Here is a 17,765-nt window from a genome sequence, read left to right on the forward strand (position 1 = left end):
GAAGAGTTTCTAGTTTATTCTTTTCATGTTTGATTTAAATCTGTGCTCGGGTGTAGATTCTCTTTATTGTTTCATAGTCAAACCCTTTTTGTTTTTGTTTTTCCTGTCTGCAATTAGTTTATATCAAAGAATTTCAGCCTTATTAATGAGTTACTTTGAATTATTTTACTGGTCACTAGCTGACCGACTAGCTAGAGTTTGTGATCACCTTTCAGCTCCCCCATCCCACCCCACCAACCTCTCCCACTCATGGGGTGGGGAGGTCAAATTTACCTACCTGTTCATTAGAGATGGTCAAAACACAGAATTTCCAGTCTGCAGAGAAGGCCAACATTTTGAAACTTCCTTTCATCCTTAATCAGAACAAAAAAATTAAATTTCAAAATTTCTGGCAAAACGAAAATTCTGAAAAACATTGTTTTGGAAATATAGAAATGACCTTATTGAAGCACTTGGTTTCAGACCACAAGTCCTCACTTCTCCTGCCATGGAAGTGCAGCCACCACTTGGGATGCAGAAGCTGTTTCCTATCTCAGAGCAGTACTAAACATTGCACAAATAGGAAGATGAAGGAATACCACATCCAACAAAACTGCAGAGGACATTTATCAATTGAGGTACATATTTGGCCACTATATGGCTACTATATTCTATAGTAGCTTGAGTGCCTGACAATCATTGAGTGAAATAATCATCACATTGCCCTTGTGAATTAGGAAAATATTTCCATTTTGCAGATGAGGAACTGACATTGGATCCTAAGATCACAAGGGGAAGTGTGTGACAGAGGAACAGAATTGAGATCTGCTGAACCCTAATCCAGTAGCAAGACCATCTTTCCTTGCTCAAAGGTAGCAAGATGTTGGACATGGCTGTTAGGCTAGCACCCTTATTAATTTTTCATAGATCCAAAAATATTGCCCTTTAAAAAAAAATGAATGCACTACAGCTTATTTCCTAAATCAACTGTACGCTGGAATTTTACCTTCACTCCTGAGTTGAGAGATCACATAATGCAACTGCAGACAATATTTACATTTAATGTATTCATATTTAAAATAGAAAACAGGAAATTGTATGTAATAAAACTGACATTTGTGCTGACCCCTTATCACTTTTTCAACCGTGGTTCTTTCACAGTCTGTACTCCTGGCAGGGTAGAACCTTATTCTGTCTTTGAAATAGTTTGAAACAGAATCTCCCTGGAGCACTTTTACTAGCACATCAGAAGCACTTCACCCTTAACTTTTCAGTGATAGGTGAAAAGGGCCTTTTGTCCACTCACAAACGGAGCTGAAAATTATTTCTGCTTCTCTGATGACAGATCCTGTCTGTCAGAAATGATAGATGGGCATTTCCTTAAAGGAAAGGGGGGGGGGGAAACACTTGACATGAAAATTTGAAAAATGGTGTGGTTGCTCCTGGCCAGACTTTTTAAAGAAAAGTTGACAGAAAATTTGAAATATGGTGGCTAAGCCCATTCTATCATCTTTTTTTCCCCATAAAGAGTCAGCTGCTCTCCATTATCAGTATGCCATTTGGGCCAATGAGTTAAATATTAGGAGCTAGCACTGCACAAAAGTCTGAATGTTTTTACCATATTTACATTGTATTGGCATTTTTCTGATAATGAGTTGAACATTTAGCCACTCTTGGTTACTAAAGAGTGATAAGATCTTCCCAGATCTTCAGAATTGAATGTGTGTGCATTTGCACACCTAACATGCTTACATATATATGACCCGGTCCATCTGTCACTGAAGTCCATAGGAGTATCTCCATTGACTCTAATGGGAGTTGATTTGACCCTCACGGCACTGCATATGTGTGTGCTTACCTGAAGGCAGAATTAATCCAATATGTATTCCCACTAGTGTAATGCTGTTGGGTACTGATTCCATTCTCACTTCATGCTGGTGTAAATCAAGAGTAATTCCAAATGAAATCAGTGGCCAAAATGTTTTCCTGCTCCCAGATCCAATTTGAAAGGTGGGATGGGTCAGCCCTTTCCTTCTCAGGACCAATGTTTGTTGGCCTGGTATAGATTAAAGTAGCCTTGGGGCTGCTCTGACTTGTGACTGCTGGCAATGCAGTGCCTAAGGGATTATACATCATATGGAGATGTCCAGAACACATTGTATTCAGGCTATTCTCTTTCTCCATCTCTAGTAACATGAACACCTCTCTGCACACTGCTCATGAATGGCAGAGTAGCACAGAAGCTAGGTACATAGGCTCTGTAACAGATAAGAAATTCCCTGTGCAGGGAGTTCTCAGCTGACCAGATCCACTTCCTATATTGAGTAGTGCAAAGAGGCTGGAATGCAGTAGAGATTCCAGCTCAGTGGTGTTATTCAGATGCAACAGGTCTATGTGTGAGATCAGAATCATGTCATAGGTATCAAGGAAAATGAACATCTATAACAGGTCATGTATGGCAAGTTAGAAAGGAACTGGGAAACTGCAAAGCGAAGGGGTAAAATTGCACTTAGCCCAAGTAAAAGTGGTGCACGTTCTTGGAAGCCCAAGTTCAGTATCTAAAGTTAATGAAGTTATAGTCTTAAGAGTTGAACCTTTGATAAAGCAAAACATTTTGTAACACACACATTGTGCAAGTGCTATTGCCATTTAAAACTTGCTCGTATCTTTTGCTGCATTAAACTAATGGTTCCTCCAAGATATCCAAAGGCCCCAGTCCACCTGAAGGATGACGTGTCTTCAGGACTCAATACATTTAGTGATAACAGGCCTTTTTGTTTCTTTTGAAAGTAATAGTGGGAGTAAAAAGCTATTTAACTAACAAACGTTGTTACCTTCCTCTAACAGAAATAAATTCCCAAACTGACTGTCTTCATATTTTCTAGGGCAAAATGTGTTGCCATATAAAACCTCTGTGAGTGCCAATTTCTAGTCTAGAATGAAAATTTCACCACAATGTAAGCCTCTGATAGTAGGAATTTATACTAGACATAAGTTATTGAATGTAAAATTGATACAGAAAAAGTTTAAAAGCAACTGCCAAAAGAGGTTGGTTGGTTGGTTTTTTACATTGGTTTGCAAAGAATATACAATATTGATTTATTTTTTAAATGTAAAACAAAGCCTTAACTGTCATGGAAGGCTCCTAAATAACAGGTGATAAGCATAGTATACACACTTAGATTGTTGGTTAGGAATGTTTGTTTAGCTAAAATAAATCAATCCCATCACCCCAACTTTCTTGAGCAACCTTTCAATAACAAACCATTGTGTAACACTGTAGTGTTCCTGAGCAACAGGAAAGTCAGATCAGTGTGCAGAGTCCAGTACCTATGAGCAATATTACAATAACAAAGAAGGTTGGAGCAATCCAGTATCCATACCCAGTGCTTATGAATAGTTAACAATCCATTGTGTCTAAAACACAACAGTCCTAAATAACTTTATAAATATGAACCAACAACTATGTGAAATACAGGGAGGGGGGAATTCGCAAAGGAACAGATTTCTGCTTCAATTTTCCAATGGTTTTATTTTAAACTACACTGAGGGAAAAAAATTGTTAGAACTTATGAAAAATAACTTGACATTGCCTTTTTAAATTGTCTATTGATATCCTAACGCATACTGGCATTTGTTCATCCAGATCTCTCTACACACATATATTCATAATGATCCATCCTTCAAATGGCACAGTTCTTCTGTGGTTGCTACCTGTCAGTGCTTGTACTCAAAAACCTTGAATATCAGTGACTCACTAATGTTTTATGATATTTTACCTTACTTTATGGTAGTCATTTATGACAAGACCAAAATGACATAAACTGCCATAAAGCAAAGCAGTGCAATCATACAAATGACCATAAATCAAGGTAGCAACAGAAAAAGGTCATAAAAGGAAAGAAAATTGAAGAAAACAACATTTGAGCTTAGATTCAGAAGTCTGGAGTTAGCAGCCCCAAAGTCGAGGACAGATGGATGTGAATAAAAGCAAATTCAGTATCCCAGTGTTACTAATAATTTCGTGTGTGCATGGATGCATCGACAGTTTGATACATTGTTAAATCTTCTTTACTTGTAAGACTGTTATGATGCATATATTAGTCTACGTACAGTGTGTCCAGTTCTTTCTGGTGACACAGTAGCTTCTATTTGTCTCAGTTTGCTATTGAAGTTGTCCCCAGTGCAAATAACTTTTAAGGAAGTTTCCCCATAGCCTTTACATATTTGTTCAGAGACCATTTTACTGTCCCATTGCACTGTAAAATAGTCAGGATAGGTATAGAGACTTCCTAGAAAGATGATACATCCTTTGGCTGGGGGAGAGGCTGCCTAGTCTGATCAAGAGAGAAAACTGGATGTTGCTTGGAAAGGGGATAAAAACGGAGCTCCAGGCACTTGTGAACTGGGGTGGGTGGATCAGGTTGGAAGTAGTAGCTTATTCCTCTGTATGAGGTCAGAAATAATTGAAGGGCTCTGTCCTGTGTGGTGGTCAGTGTGCCATGGGAAGGAGTGAATCAATGGGAATGGAGGCCCCAGCATCTCACCATATCAGAGGCTAAAAGGGAGAAGGGGGAACTATATGGAATGAAGTAGAACTGTATGTACACCATACCTTAAAGTTATACTATCATAAAAATGAGAAACTGCTAGTTGTAGAGAAAACAGCATTTACGAGGAAGATTTATGGGCAGTTCATGGGGTATGAATATATACAGTACAAAACACCAGTGGGGATAAATTCCAATGGACAACCCTGTTGTTTTAACAGTAACCTTGAAAGTATTGTTGCTATCATCATTTGACTAAAGAAAGTGTTAATGGAATAATATATATTTCATCTCTTTTTCCACCCTGTGCCAATCACCTCTATATTAACAGCTACTGGTGCTTAACAAAAATGTGTACTGAGATAAACATTGAAGTTTAATTACATTTATTTTAACACCGCATCCTTGCTCATCCTTGTACCCACTACCCTACTTGCAAAGCTATTTTCAGTGGAGTCTGTTTTCTTTTAACATTATAAATAAATATTTGTATTCCCATTCTTTAAGTCCTCTGCTTATCACCCTATAACTCTGCTTCTCCGTTTCTAAAGCCAGTCTCTTTCCCCTTTTGTTGGTACAGTGGTAGCATTTGCATTAGTTACTGATGTAAACTATGCCAGTCATATTTTATATGTGTATGGCCATTTCATTCCAAAGCACTTAATAAATGTATGTACATCCAACCCTTTGAAATATAACTGGTTCTGGGGTGGAGGGTGGCAGCCAAGCAGGCAGCTGTTCCTGGGAGGTGCTGAGCATTCACAACTCCCATTGTCTTCAGCTCATGCTGTATAAAATTCCTGAGTCAAGAAATTAGACAGGGGATAAACTGATCAGGTATTCTAGTGCATCCCTATTTAGTGCCGGATTGCTCGCTATGGTACATCTTCTACAGTAGATTGTAATGATGGGAATGAAATTGATGGTAAAGAACATCTTGACTAGTGCTGGGTGAAATTTTTCATACAAAACTTTTTTCATCAAAAATTACAGATTCAGGTTGACCCAAACATTTCACAGATTTGTGTTGAACATGTCAAATTGTTTTGGTTGGAAACAACAAAAACAAATTCAGAAAAAAATCAGTGTTTCATTTTGACATTTTTGAAATGAAACATTTTATTTTTTTAATTTGAAATGGCTTTTTTCCAAAATTTCACTTTATTTTTATTTAAAAAATCTAGAAAACAAAACCAAGTTTGACCAGACCAGAAAATCAGTTATTCTCACAGCTCTAATCCTGACTTCCCCAAAACACAACAAGGAGGCCTTATGGACTAGAGTAAATGAGCTAGAAAAACACTTGAACTCCCAGGAAGCCCATGTGAATGGAAAACTACTAGGATCTGTTCTTTTTAAATGATATAAGGCTTGATCTACTGCCACTGGCTCAGACAGATTAGGGAATGGGGGATGAAAATGCAAGTAAGGATAGGTCTTTGTACCATGGGGAAAGGCAGGCAGAATTTGCATCCAACTTCCTGGGGGTTCTGCCAGTTCTACTGGGGCATCACTGAAATGCTGCCTGTGGAAGCTGCCCAAGGATGCCCTGAATCAGTGAATCCCACAGTCCCCGTGGCCAGTAATCCCACTTTGGGGGTTGTGCAGACCTCTGTTTCCTCCGTCCAATGCAGAAAGAGATTTGGGGTGCCTTGCATGACTGCAGTCTACTTCTGGATGAACTTTATGCAGTTTGGGGCTCTATGGGCTGGGAGTCCTAGGATATTAATCCATGGGAAGAGCAGTGGACAAGCCCTTTAAATATCTTAAAAGTGAAATGAGCTCAATAAAGAAGGGTGATCTTGTGGAGTAGGAGCCAGGAGTTCATTTCCTGGCTCTGCCATAGACTAACTGTGTGACCTTGGGCAAGCAATTTAATCTTTCTATGCCTCAGCTCGTGCCCTGTAAAATGGGGAGGATGCTACTTCCATATCTAACTGGGGGCATTTTGAACATAAATTAATGAATGTCTATGAAAAGCTCAGAAACTGTGTGGTAATGGGGAGCATATAAGTACTTAGATAAATGAAATAATTATAGGCATTCCATTACCCACATATCACAGTTGTGACCAGACACCGTGGCAACTGGATGCTTTATTGATGGGTCATATTAATACAAGATTATTAGATATGCCCTCCTTCATTGCATCTGTATGTCCTACAGTAAGAGCAATGATTAAATTAATCCAATTCAATCTGAACAGGCATAGGGCCTGCTTTTGTTCCTATTCTAGTCAATGACAAAACTCGCATTGAGTTCAGTGGGGTAGGAATGCCTTTGTTCCTTGTGGGTCATCAGTATTCTCTTGCACTTAAAGATCAGGACCAGACACCAAGAGCAGAATACAGTGCTTCTTACTTGCAAGAACAATGTAATCTGCACAGAAATCAGCAGGATAACTCACATGAGGAAATGGTTTGCAGAATCAGTGCCCTAGATCCAATTCTTTAGCCATGCCACGTATACCAAGAGAAATTTCATTTGCCTTTAAAAAGACTTTTTGCAGGACTGAGTTACCCTGCTCAAAGGAGCACTCTTTTTTACCTCTTTTCACTGACATAGAACATTTATTTATTACAATGGAGCTTCTGCTGTTACTCTACTCAAGAAAATAAAATAGGACAAATTAACAGAAGGAGCCAAGAGTAAAAAAGAAGCTGGTATCTGCATTTTTGATGCAGTCTATGCATTCTCATTATTACATTGTCTTTTTGTATTACTTTTGATTTATAATGTAATTGGGAAACTATGGAAATGTTAATGGGAATGATGCTGTTTTGAAAATGACAAAGTTGTTTACTAATTAGTGCCTTTAACTTAGACTAATTTTTGTAGTATTAAAACACTTTAGAAATACCCTTTTTTGAGCGTTGCCTTGAAATTGTTGTCTAGTTTGAACTCCGTCTTCAGTTAACTGAGTTTTCCCCCTTAAAACTAAGGACACGTAAATTAAAAATTTGCTACACTGGAGTTCAATCTCAAACCTATTCATTTAGTTAAATATTTAGATGAGAAATTGTTGCTTGTATGTTTATTTATTTATTTTTGTAACATCCAGTGTGCTGCTCATTATCTTAGGGGAGATGGAGAATATTGCAATGATTATTAGTGAGCTTGGTAATGAGATTACTGAACCATTTGGAGTTGACTTTTTTGTGATGCATAATTACAGGGGTTTATTTACAGTGTGATTTTTTTTTTTAAATGATTCACATTTGTATTCTTTGTTCTTTGTCTGAAGGATTCAGTTCTTTAACTCTGTGGATGCTTTGTAATTCCCCTGAAATGGAAATGGAAAAAGAATGTTAAACAATAAAATATAAACAAAGATTTTAAACAGCTCTGTAGGCCTGATCCTTCAAACTCATGTATATAAGAGTAGTTTTGCTGAGGTCAAATGGGACTATGCACGTAGGTAAAGTTACACCAAAGAGTAAGCATTTGGTCTAGGTTACTGTTCCAGTGTCCATTGAAGTCAATGGAAAGATTCATATTGATTTCCATTGGCACGGGCTGGGACCCTAAATATATGATATTCTGATAGCATATGAACAGAAAGGAAAAGCCACCATGCAGGTTCAGATATCTAGCAAACATAATATGGACATTTATATTGTTTTATTTCTTGCTTCTCTGTATGACCTGGTCCGAAGCCCATCAAAGTTGATATAAAGACTCTCATTGACTTCAGTGGACTTCCTCCTGTCTTCCTCCTTTTCCTGCAGTGCTGTTAATATGTACTTTCATATGCTTCCTTTAAACCAGGGATAGTCGATAGGCAGACCAAGGGCCAAATCTAGACCACCAGATGCTTTTGAATGAACCCCAAAATCGTATTTACTTATTATTAGTATCGTTATTGTTGTTTTCTCTGGAGTCTGAACCTTGTCTATACCTTGACCAAGAAATTTGGACCTTGACAAAAAATAGACTACCCCTGCTTTAAACCAAGGCTCATGTGATCCAATGGATATACCTGTTGCACTGTATTTTTCCTTTAAAGGAAATGAGTTCTTACATCATAAACACTTATGTACTATGAAAAGCAGTGGCAGTCATCATAAATACAGCACATTTCTGAGACTACACAGCAAAGTTGTTCCTTCTCATCACAAAGTGACAGAGAACCTGATTAGAGTATCCCTGCCATGAGGAAAAAAACAGACAAAAAATATTGTATGTTCTGGGTAAATTTTACTCTTCAAATTACAGATTCAGCTAAACTGCTATCCCCCTCATTGTCATAACTCGTCACACTGTCAGAATTTAAGCACCTTACCAATCTTCTGGGAGTAAATGTCCTTATGTATATGTCTTAAAAGATAGCTACCCTGGGGTTTCTATCAAGCTTACATGACCATATATTGATGCTAGGCTTATTTATTTCAGTGGTTCTGAAGTACAGTTAATCATTTAACTAAGGTGTCCTGTGTGGTACATAATTAATAAAACATGTTGGCTTTGGAAGAGAGCTGTGCGTGAGATTCAGGTGAACCAAGAGAAATATTGTAGCTTCTTTACATTCAACAGAGGTCCTAGACTGTACAGGTTGAGATCCTCCATCGACAGAAATGAGGAACAATGTTAATTTTTTTTCATATACCCCCCCTTCCCATATCACTTTCCACAGTCACTCAACTTAAACACTGATCAACTGCTAAATGTTTGCCGAGAGAGTAAAATCATTAATTCAACTTCTCACTGTTTTGCCTCTGGTGATTGCTGTCACTTCAGGTAATAGCTTGTCTGTGGTTCTGACCCAATTCCAAAACCTGTTTTACCATACTCAACCAATTAATCTAATGGTTCATTAATTGCAAACATCTGAAATCATTAGAACCTGATTGAGCACAAAAGCATCAAACCCTGGGAAGCTGTGACTGCTTAGCCAGCAAATGGTCTCATTGCAAAGGAATGTCAATGTTTATAGTAAATGTAACCTAAACTGGGGTGTTCATTGACATATCCCTCCATTTGTATACAACGACTCTGACATCTATCAGTTCAAGAGTGCATGATTTATCCACTACTATATCCTGGAACTGACAAGCCAAAGATTACAGCTTAACCTACATGAAAGCAGAGGCTGTATGCGTTCCTAAAATAAATATTTAGTAACTGACAAGCTCTGGTTAATATTAATTCATGATAGAAAGCAGTCAATTTAAGCTTACTTCATGCCAAAATCTATTTTATTTTGTAAATTATTTTTCATGGATGTGGTCTAGAGAGGTTCAAGAAAATATTGGGGGGGGCGGGATTACCCATCCGTATTAAAAGAGAACCTTCCACTTATGCATTCTTTTCCAGTTCTAAATAGTAATTTTTATCTAAACAGCACTATGAGAGTAACTAGTGATGTAGTTATTTTTTTAAGTGAATTTAGTGTGTGTGTGTGTGTGTGAAAGATCTCAAATGGACAGCATCAGAGAACGAAGCCCTGTATTTACGCAGAGAATGTATACTGCTAGCACACAGCCCCTCCTTCACTGTGCCTCAACCCCGAACCTAAGGGTGAACTCCAAGAATGAGATGGGAGGTCCGTCTCTCTGACCTGGACAATCTTTGACTTTCTGTTTTTAAAAGAGTCTGTAAATGGTGCCAATTGTGCTGATGTTTTTGACAATGGGTAAAAATGGAGGGGAAAAGAATGGGGGTGGGGAGTCCGCAAAAATGTTTCCGAATTTTCACATTTTCTGACATAGTTTTTGAGAAGTTTTGTTGACATGGTCTTCTCCACTATAGTATAACAGTCTAAGACCATAAATTAATGTTCTACTGGCCAAGGTTAATTTATGCATAGAAAGAAAGGGAGATATTGAGCTTGTTAGTTCAGAGTTACTGAGAAGAAAGATTTGAATATGTGTGCAATAGGAAAAATAATATTGTTGTCCTTTTTGACCTGAACAGTTAGCCAATATTCATGGTCTTCCAGGTTGTTTCTGTTAGAAGCAGATGATAGAGTTGGGTATTTCTTTGATGCAATCCTGTATATTTAGAAGAATTCACATAAAGTACTCTTTCCCTGAACACAGCAGGACTCAAACAGCAAGAGGCAGTTTCTTTGTACACAGTTCCCAGCCTCTTTCCAGCCAACACTCTACCCAAAAAGCTATCTCACCTACCTTTTTCCCAAAGTCACACTACAGGTGCTTCCCTGGCAGCCTCTGGGGCTACTTTGCTGCCTCGACTACAAGCTTTTGTCATGTTCCTTGGCCGCTTTACTCACTCACTCACACCTCCATCCAACAATACACAGCCTCTTGCACTTCCATTCAGTCCACAGCAACCCTCTGTCCACGTAGCTCAGATTCCTGAACAGTCTTGCATGTGGCCTGTGATTCAGGCAGTGGCTCCAATTGTTTCAGCTGTCTTAGCCCATAAACGGGTATGACCACTTCTTACATTTATTCTGAACGAAGAGTGGCTGTTACACCCACCAGATTCAACAAGGTTTCACCCAACGCTCGGCAAAATAATATTGCCCCTTTTGATCTGAGTGGCTAGTCAAAAGTTTGGGGTCCTGGGGATGCTCCAGATGGAAGTAGAAATTGGTGGTCTTCTTTTTTCATGCAATCTTGTTTATTTACAAGGAATGTACGAAGTCCTGCTCCTCTGAACACAGGAGGAACTGAGAACTAGAGGAGATTAGCTTAGAACACCATGCTCTTTAGCCAACAGACCCAGAAGCTCTCTTTGGCTTTTTCCAGAATCTCACTAGGCTCACCAGCTACTGCTTGACTTTCTTAATTTTTGCTTCTGCCTCTTTTCCTGTTCTTGTCTGTTCTCTAGTCCTCTATGTTCTGCGTATGTTCTCATTCTCTCTCTCTCTCTCTGCTCTCAACATTCAAAACTGCTGGATGGGTTCACCTAACTCTGTTGTCTTAGGCTGGGGCTTGTGATTAATTTGTCCTTACAGTTATGAGAACAGAAGGGTAAGTTCTCACCCTTTAACCTCAGTGAGATTTTTTAACTCGACCCATAACAAGGTTGCAGCTAGTTCATAACAATAATACAGTAGGCATAATAGCCTGAACCAAAATTTCCTATTCAAAAACCATCCGAATTTTGGAGGTGGCTTGAAATCTGACCTTTACGCTCATCTTTTTATTTTCTGCTCAGTCCCAGCTCGTGTGTGTGTGTACATATGCACAATATATTATTGTAATCAGACCTGGGTGAATTGGGGGGGCAAAAGATCTGGCTAGTGGAGGGGACTGTCACCCACTTCAACATCCATCCAATAAAGGGCTCCATAATCACTAAAGTACAGAAAAAAGAAGGGCTGAAAAGGGGCCTAAGAGAGAGCCACCACTTGGCAGTGGAAGCAGACAACTGGAGGCAACAGCTTAGGAGTTGGCTGTGGAGAAGCCTGTGGAGACTCTGGGGGTATTTTTACATTGCATAGTAAACTTGGGTCTGTGGGACTCATGCCTGCAGGTCCATTCTTTCCCAACTCACGCTTGAGCATCCCCACACTGCATTGCTATGCAAGCCTCGTACCCGTGCCATCACGTCCATACTGCACTACCAGACCTGAGTCAGATGATGATGGCTCTGTATGTTATCTCAGGGTTCTTAGTGCCTTTGTTAGCTTTAGCCACTCAAGGACTTGGTTCATGATGTACTGTGGGAGAGCTTGTCTGTCCATCCCATGGCACTTGACCAGAAGTGATCTTAGTCCCCGAACAAATCCAGCCAAGTCATTTCTGAGTCTGCACGCTCCCTACAACTGAACACGTATCTTGCACTGGCAGACTAATTTCTCCTGCTCACACTTTCACTCCTGTTTCATGTTTCAGGCAGACATCTTTGAGATGCTGGGGGATATTTTGGTGGCAGAATTTTTCCTACTGAAGACACCTCCTAAATGGAGGTACAGATGTGGACAGCCGTGACCCACCTGATGCTTCTCATGCCTGTTGAGATAACTGCAGATTCCCCATATATAGATTGGTGCTTCTGGAACAGGGCCATGATCACAGACCAGTGGAATCACATTGTCATGCAGACTTGGGATGACCAGCAGTGGCTGCAGAATTTTCACATGAAGAGGTAATGTTCCTGGAGCTATGTGAACAGCTTGCTTGGATCCTCCAGCATCAGGACACAAGCCTGAGGGAGGGCATGCTGGTCTGCAATCTGGTCGCTATAGTCATCTGATAGCTTACTAACGGTTCCTGGCTAACCAGTTTGATGCTTGCAAGTGAACTGTGGGGGTGGAGTTTTGTGAGGAAATCAACACTGTGATTTATCTGAAGGTGGTGGGCATAAGCAATGTTCCTGAAATAACTGCTGGCTTTGAGAAAAAGGGCTTTCTGAACTGCTTTGGATCTATCAATGGAACTCATGTGCCCATAGTCTGACCTCCACTAGGAGCATATGAGTACATAAACCACAGACTCCGTCATTCTGCAAGCCCTGGTTGACTAAAAGGCAGGTTCATAGGTACCAGCATAGGATGTACTGGTGAGGTGCATGATGCTAGGGTTTTCTGAAAATTGGGACCTCTTCATGGACTGTCTTTTGGGACTGAGCGAGGATCCGTTGGTTTGATCTTCTGTATTGTTCCTAGGGCAGGGATTCTCAAACTGGGGGGTTGTGACCCCTTCAGGGGGTCATGAGGTTATTATGTGGGGGGTCACAAGCTGTCAGCCTCCATCCCAAACCCCATTTTGCATATTGATAATAGTGCTAAATGTTTTAAAAAGTGTTTTTTCAATTGTAAGGGGGGGTTGCACTCAGAGGCTTGCTGCATGAAAGAGATCACCAATACAAAAGTTTGACAACCACTGAGGGTAATTGCATCTTTTGCATTTCAGCCAGTCGTAGTAAAGCAATTCTCTGTTTGAGTGTGGGAATGTTTATGGAAATTCACTAAGGGATAGATCTTAGTGCTTGGAGCACCAATAGTCCTTGACCCTGAGCATATGGTATATGGACCTCGCTACCAAACATCTAGCAAGGACGTATATACACGTATAAGCACTCACAATGACACACTGCATTGTGATCAGTGATGATGTAAATATCATTATAAACCAGATTTTCAAAAGAGCTTAGCATCCATGATTGGTGTGTACCCAGTGCATATATGTGTTCATAAATATATGTGTATATATACTTAATATCTCCTATATACAGTTGCGATTTCTGGCATATTACAATTCTGTTGTTCAGTAGATTAAATTATTCTGGAGTGACATTTTAAATTCCTTGGCAATTTTTTTTAATGGAAATATGGTTCACAATATTCAATGAAAACATTACATTCCTCTGTCATTAGGGTGGATTTTGTTTGCATGCTCTCTTCCTGGAATACTGATGTTAATTTTTACTTCACTTTAACCTTGCAAGGTATGAAGCAATTTAACTGACTAAGTAACCTTTCATTAAAGTTCAATGCAGTACTTAGGGGTGTTGGGTGCATTAATTGTTAGCTGACAGCTATTATTTCTGTGAAACCTTTTTATAGTAAAATTTCTGTTTGATGAATTGGAATTTACCAAATTTGCATTTCACTGAGCCACACTCAACTTGTGCTTCGAGTTACTGTAGATATTTAACTGGAAAACCAATAATTCTATAAAGTATTAAATATTTATTCAAAAATTTTAAAAAAACTTTCACTTAGATGGAGTTCATTAAAGATTGAACTTGGATCTTGACAGTGTTGACTTTGTATGCAGGGAATCATAATAGTACATTATTAGAATAAGAGCACTTTTTTCATATAGACATGATTTAATATCCAGGGCCAAATCCGGGACGGGACCCTGCTGTGTGTGTGGCATGAAGCCTACTGGAGCTGTACTGACCAGCCTGGCTCCACAGATGCAGAGGCTTAATGGAAACCTGAGGGGGAAATGCTCACCAAAAGGGTTGTGACTTGCTAAGCCTCTGCTGTGCCTAGGGATGAAGTCACAGACTCTGCCCCACCCAGGCAATGGGGGATGTTATTGGATCTCATAGTGCGTGGGCAGAAATTCCATGGGATTCCTCCTGCTAGTAGACTTAGAAAGGTTAAATTAAGCAAACCTTGTTCTTCTGGCTGAGGCCCCTTTCAGCCCTTAAGCTGAACCAAATACCTGTCCCCTTCTTTCCCCCACACCCCAATACTATAACAATCAAAGGGAAGAGCAGCAGTGCTGATGGTGGCAGGGAGGGCAGAGAAAGAAAGCGAGATAGGAGTTGAAAACTACACCGAGGTTGTGAGCCTGAAGAGGAATAAGCATGGTGGCATTACCAACAGTGACCGAGAAGGTGGATTTTGAAGGTAATTAGAAGTTTGAATTATAGTCAGTTGGTGGGAAAACATCCTGGAAGTGATGTGAGTCTGAATGAAGGGTGAAAGCTAATGGGCAGAGAGAGAAATCTGAGAGCATTAGAGATGGTAGCTGAAGCTGTGTAACAGACTGAATGTGGTTGTCCAGAGAGGAGGTGTAGATGGAGAAGGGGAGAGGACCAATGGTAAAACCCTGAGGGATGACATTAGGAAGGAAAAAGGAGCAGCAGGAGGAGAAACCAAAGGAGAGAGGAGTTGTAGCAGTAGAATGAGAACCAAGAGAGAACCAAGTCTTCGAAATCCAGAACACTAAGAGTGTCCCAGGGGAAGGGGATGGTCAGCCGTGTTGACAGTGGCAGAAACGGCGAGGATTGAAAACAGGCCACGTGACTTTTATGCCCTTTATGTGCATTGGACTTGTCAATAGCATGACCAGATGTCCTGATTTTATAGGGACAGTCCTGATTTTGGGGTCTTTTTCTTATATAGGCTCCTATTACCCCCCCACCCCCTGTCCCAATTTTTCACACTTGCTGTCTGGTCACCCTGCATATGACTATGACTGGTCAGAGCTTGATTTAAAGGGAAACCACTCAAACTTCTCTTTCAAACTTCCTTATGTAAGCCTTTCCTTGCTCACTGACCATGACTCTCTCTGCTTTCACCCTTGTTCCTCATCCTTAGATTGCTTATACTGCAACCATCCAGTGTGAGCTTACTGGGACAGGGACCTGTGTATGTGTTTCTGTGAAATGTTGCACATTATCAGTATATAAATAATAATGAAAATATCCTGTAGGTGTTTCTCTCTCATTCAGTAATTTAAAATGAAGCACTATTGACTTATTGGTTGATGGCAGACTGGAATCCCTTCTCTAAAGTAATCAAAGAGGTGAACAGAAGTTGAAATATGAGTCATCGGTAACAACTGGCCTAACCTGACAATTACCTGCAAAATGTTGGGTTCAGCGTTGCTTACTTATGAACTACAAAAAATGACTGGTTGAGATCTCATGGTGTATTGTCTCATCGGCAGTGGGAGGGAAATACTGTGTGATTCAGCCCTCCCATATCCCAGAAACATGACCAGGAGAGAAGAAAACAGAGCGGTGAGGAGAAATGCATGTCTTCTAATTGTGATGAGGACTACTTCTCTATAGAATCCATCTCCTGACTCACTCTGTTGAAGTTCGGTTTAATTAAATAAGCAGTGAAAAAACATTAAGCGTAAAATTATTGGATTAATCAAGAGACAAACTTATGAGACAAACAGAAGAAATGCAGAACCTCAGGTGTGGGAACAGCCTTTTCCAAAAGAAAGGGTGGAGGAGAAATGGAGTTGTCTACGGTATATGCCCTAGTCAGAAACCTCATGGAATTCATAGTAGTTAGTGACCAGACTGCTCCGGGAACCTTGAACGTTTTCAAAGATACTAATTGAAATTCCCCATGTTTGCACTTCCACAGAGATGATCCACATAGGGAAAAAGACTTTTCAATACATAAGCTATATGAGGCTCTGAAATAAGTAAGAGCAGAGCAGAGCACAGCACCATTATGGAAAACGTCAGTATCATACTATGTGGGGTACCTCATCCAGTGCATAAATGCCCCAATAACTATATGGGTGAAACAGACAATCACTACAATCTCCAGTGAATTCACACAGAAAAATGATAAAAGAAAAAACACGCGATCACCTGTGGGTGAACACTTTTTACAAAGAGGTCAGATATGGAGTGATCAATCAGTCCTCATGCTCAAAGGAAACCTGCACAATACCTTCAAAAGACAAGCATGGGAACTTAAGTGCATAACTCTGTTAGACACTTAAAATAATGGGTTCAGAGACACTGGTTTTATGACTTTTTACAACAATTTGTAACTACGAACAGTACAGCAGAAGAAGAGACAAACATTCAGTTTGTTGGAAGCAGAGAAATGGACGTAGCACATTCTTTTCACGAGAACTAGTCATGAATGTGTTCTAATGGTTCCACAAAGAAGAAAAAAGATTTAAATAGATTGGGGGAGACATCTCAATGGGATGTCAATGCTAAGCAGAGTACATTAGAAATTGACAGCGGGATGTTTGAAATATACCAAGCTAAGAGCAAAGGCAGGCTGACAGCTGGTGTGCTGCTGCATGTCCCTGGTGTGTGGGACAAACAACATTTCAGGTTAGGCCCATGTACAAGACAGCACATTTTAAAATAACTACACAGAAATGCCACATCACGGCCTCTACACAGAAGCTTTTACCAAAAAAACAGTAGTGAAGGATTTTCAGAGAGTGAGTGCTAATCAGACAGCAGGAAAAATTGTTCACAGAAATTTTCAGTTTTTCTGTTTCCATTAGAAACCATTTTGATAGAAATTTTCTGACTTTTTGTTCTCATATTGAGGTGAAATGGCTGGTGAATCTGAAAACGTCTTGTTTGAGAAGATGGAAAAATATTCTTCTGGAAGAGACTTGAGTTCATGTTGGGGACATTTCGGAAAGTGCCTATGCTGAACCTGCCGCCAGGTTCCACATCCTCCTCCCCAAAACGTCCTATGAGGTGGTGGGGAGTTTGGTATCCCTTGTACTCAGCACCAGCAGAGGGTACAAGGACCAGAAGGCACCCATTCCCACACCTTTGATTTTTACTGCAGTGTAGTTGTAAGCAAACTGTCCTCGTTTCTCTTCTCTTCTCCCCCCCCCCCCCGCCCCGGGTTGTTAGTCCTTCTGCCCCAGCTAATCTTATTTTTCATTGCTGTTTGTGTGCATAATAAAACTTTATGGATTGAGGAGAAAAGGCTCTTTATTCATTCAGCCCACTGTGGCTAGTGGGGTGTGGAGTTTACAGGAGAGAAAATGCAATGAAAGGGACAGCTTGGTAAGGAACAATACAGATAACTGTCACATTACTGTGGATCGTTGCTAAAACTGGTCTTCAAAGAGTCAT

Source organism: Eretmochelys imbricata, chromosome 13 (assembly GCF_965152235.1).
Source record: "Eretmochelys imbricata isolate rEreImb1 chromosome 13, rEreImb1.hap1, whole genome shotgun sequence".
Lineage (NCBI taxonomy): Eukaryota > Metazoa > Chordata > Testudines > Cheloniidae > Eretmochelys > Eretmochelys imbricata.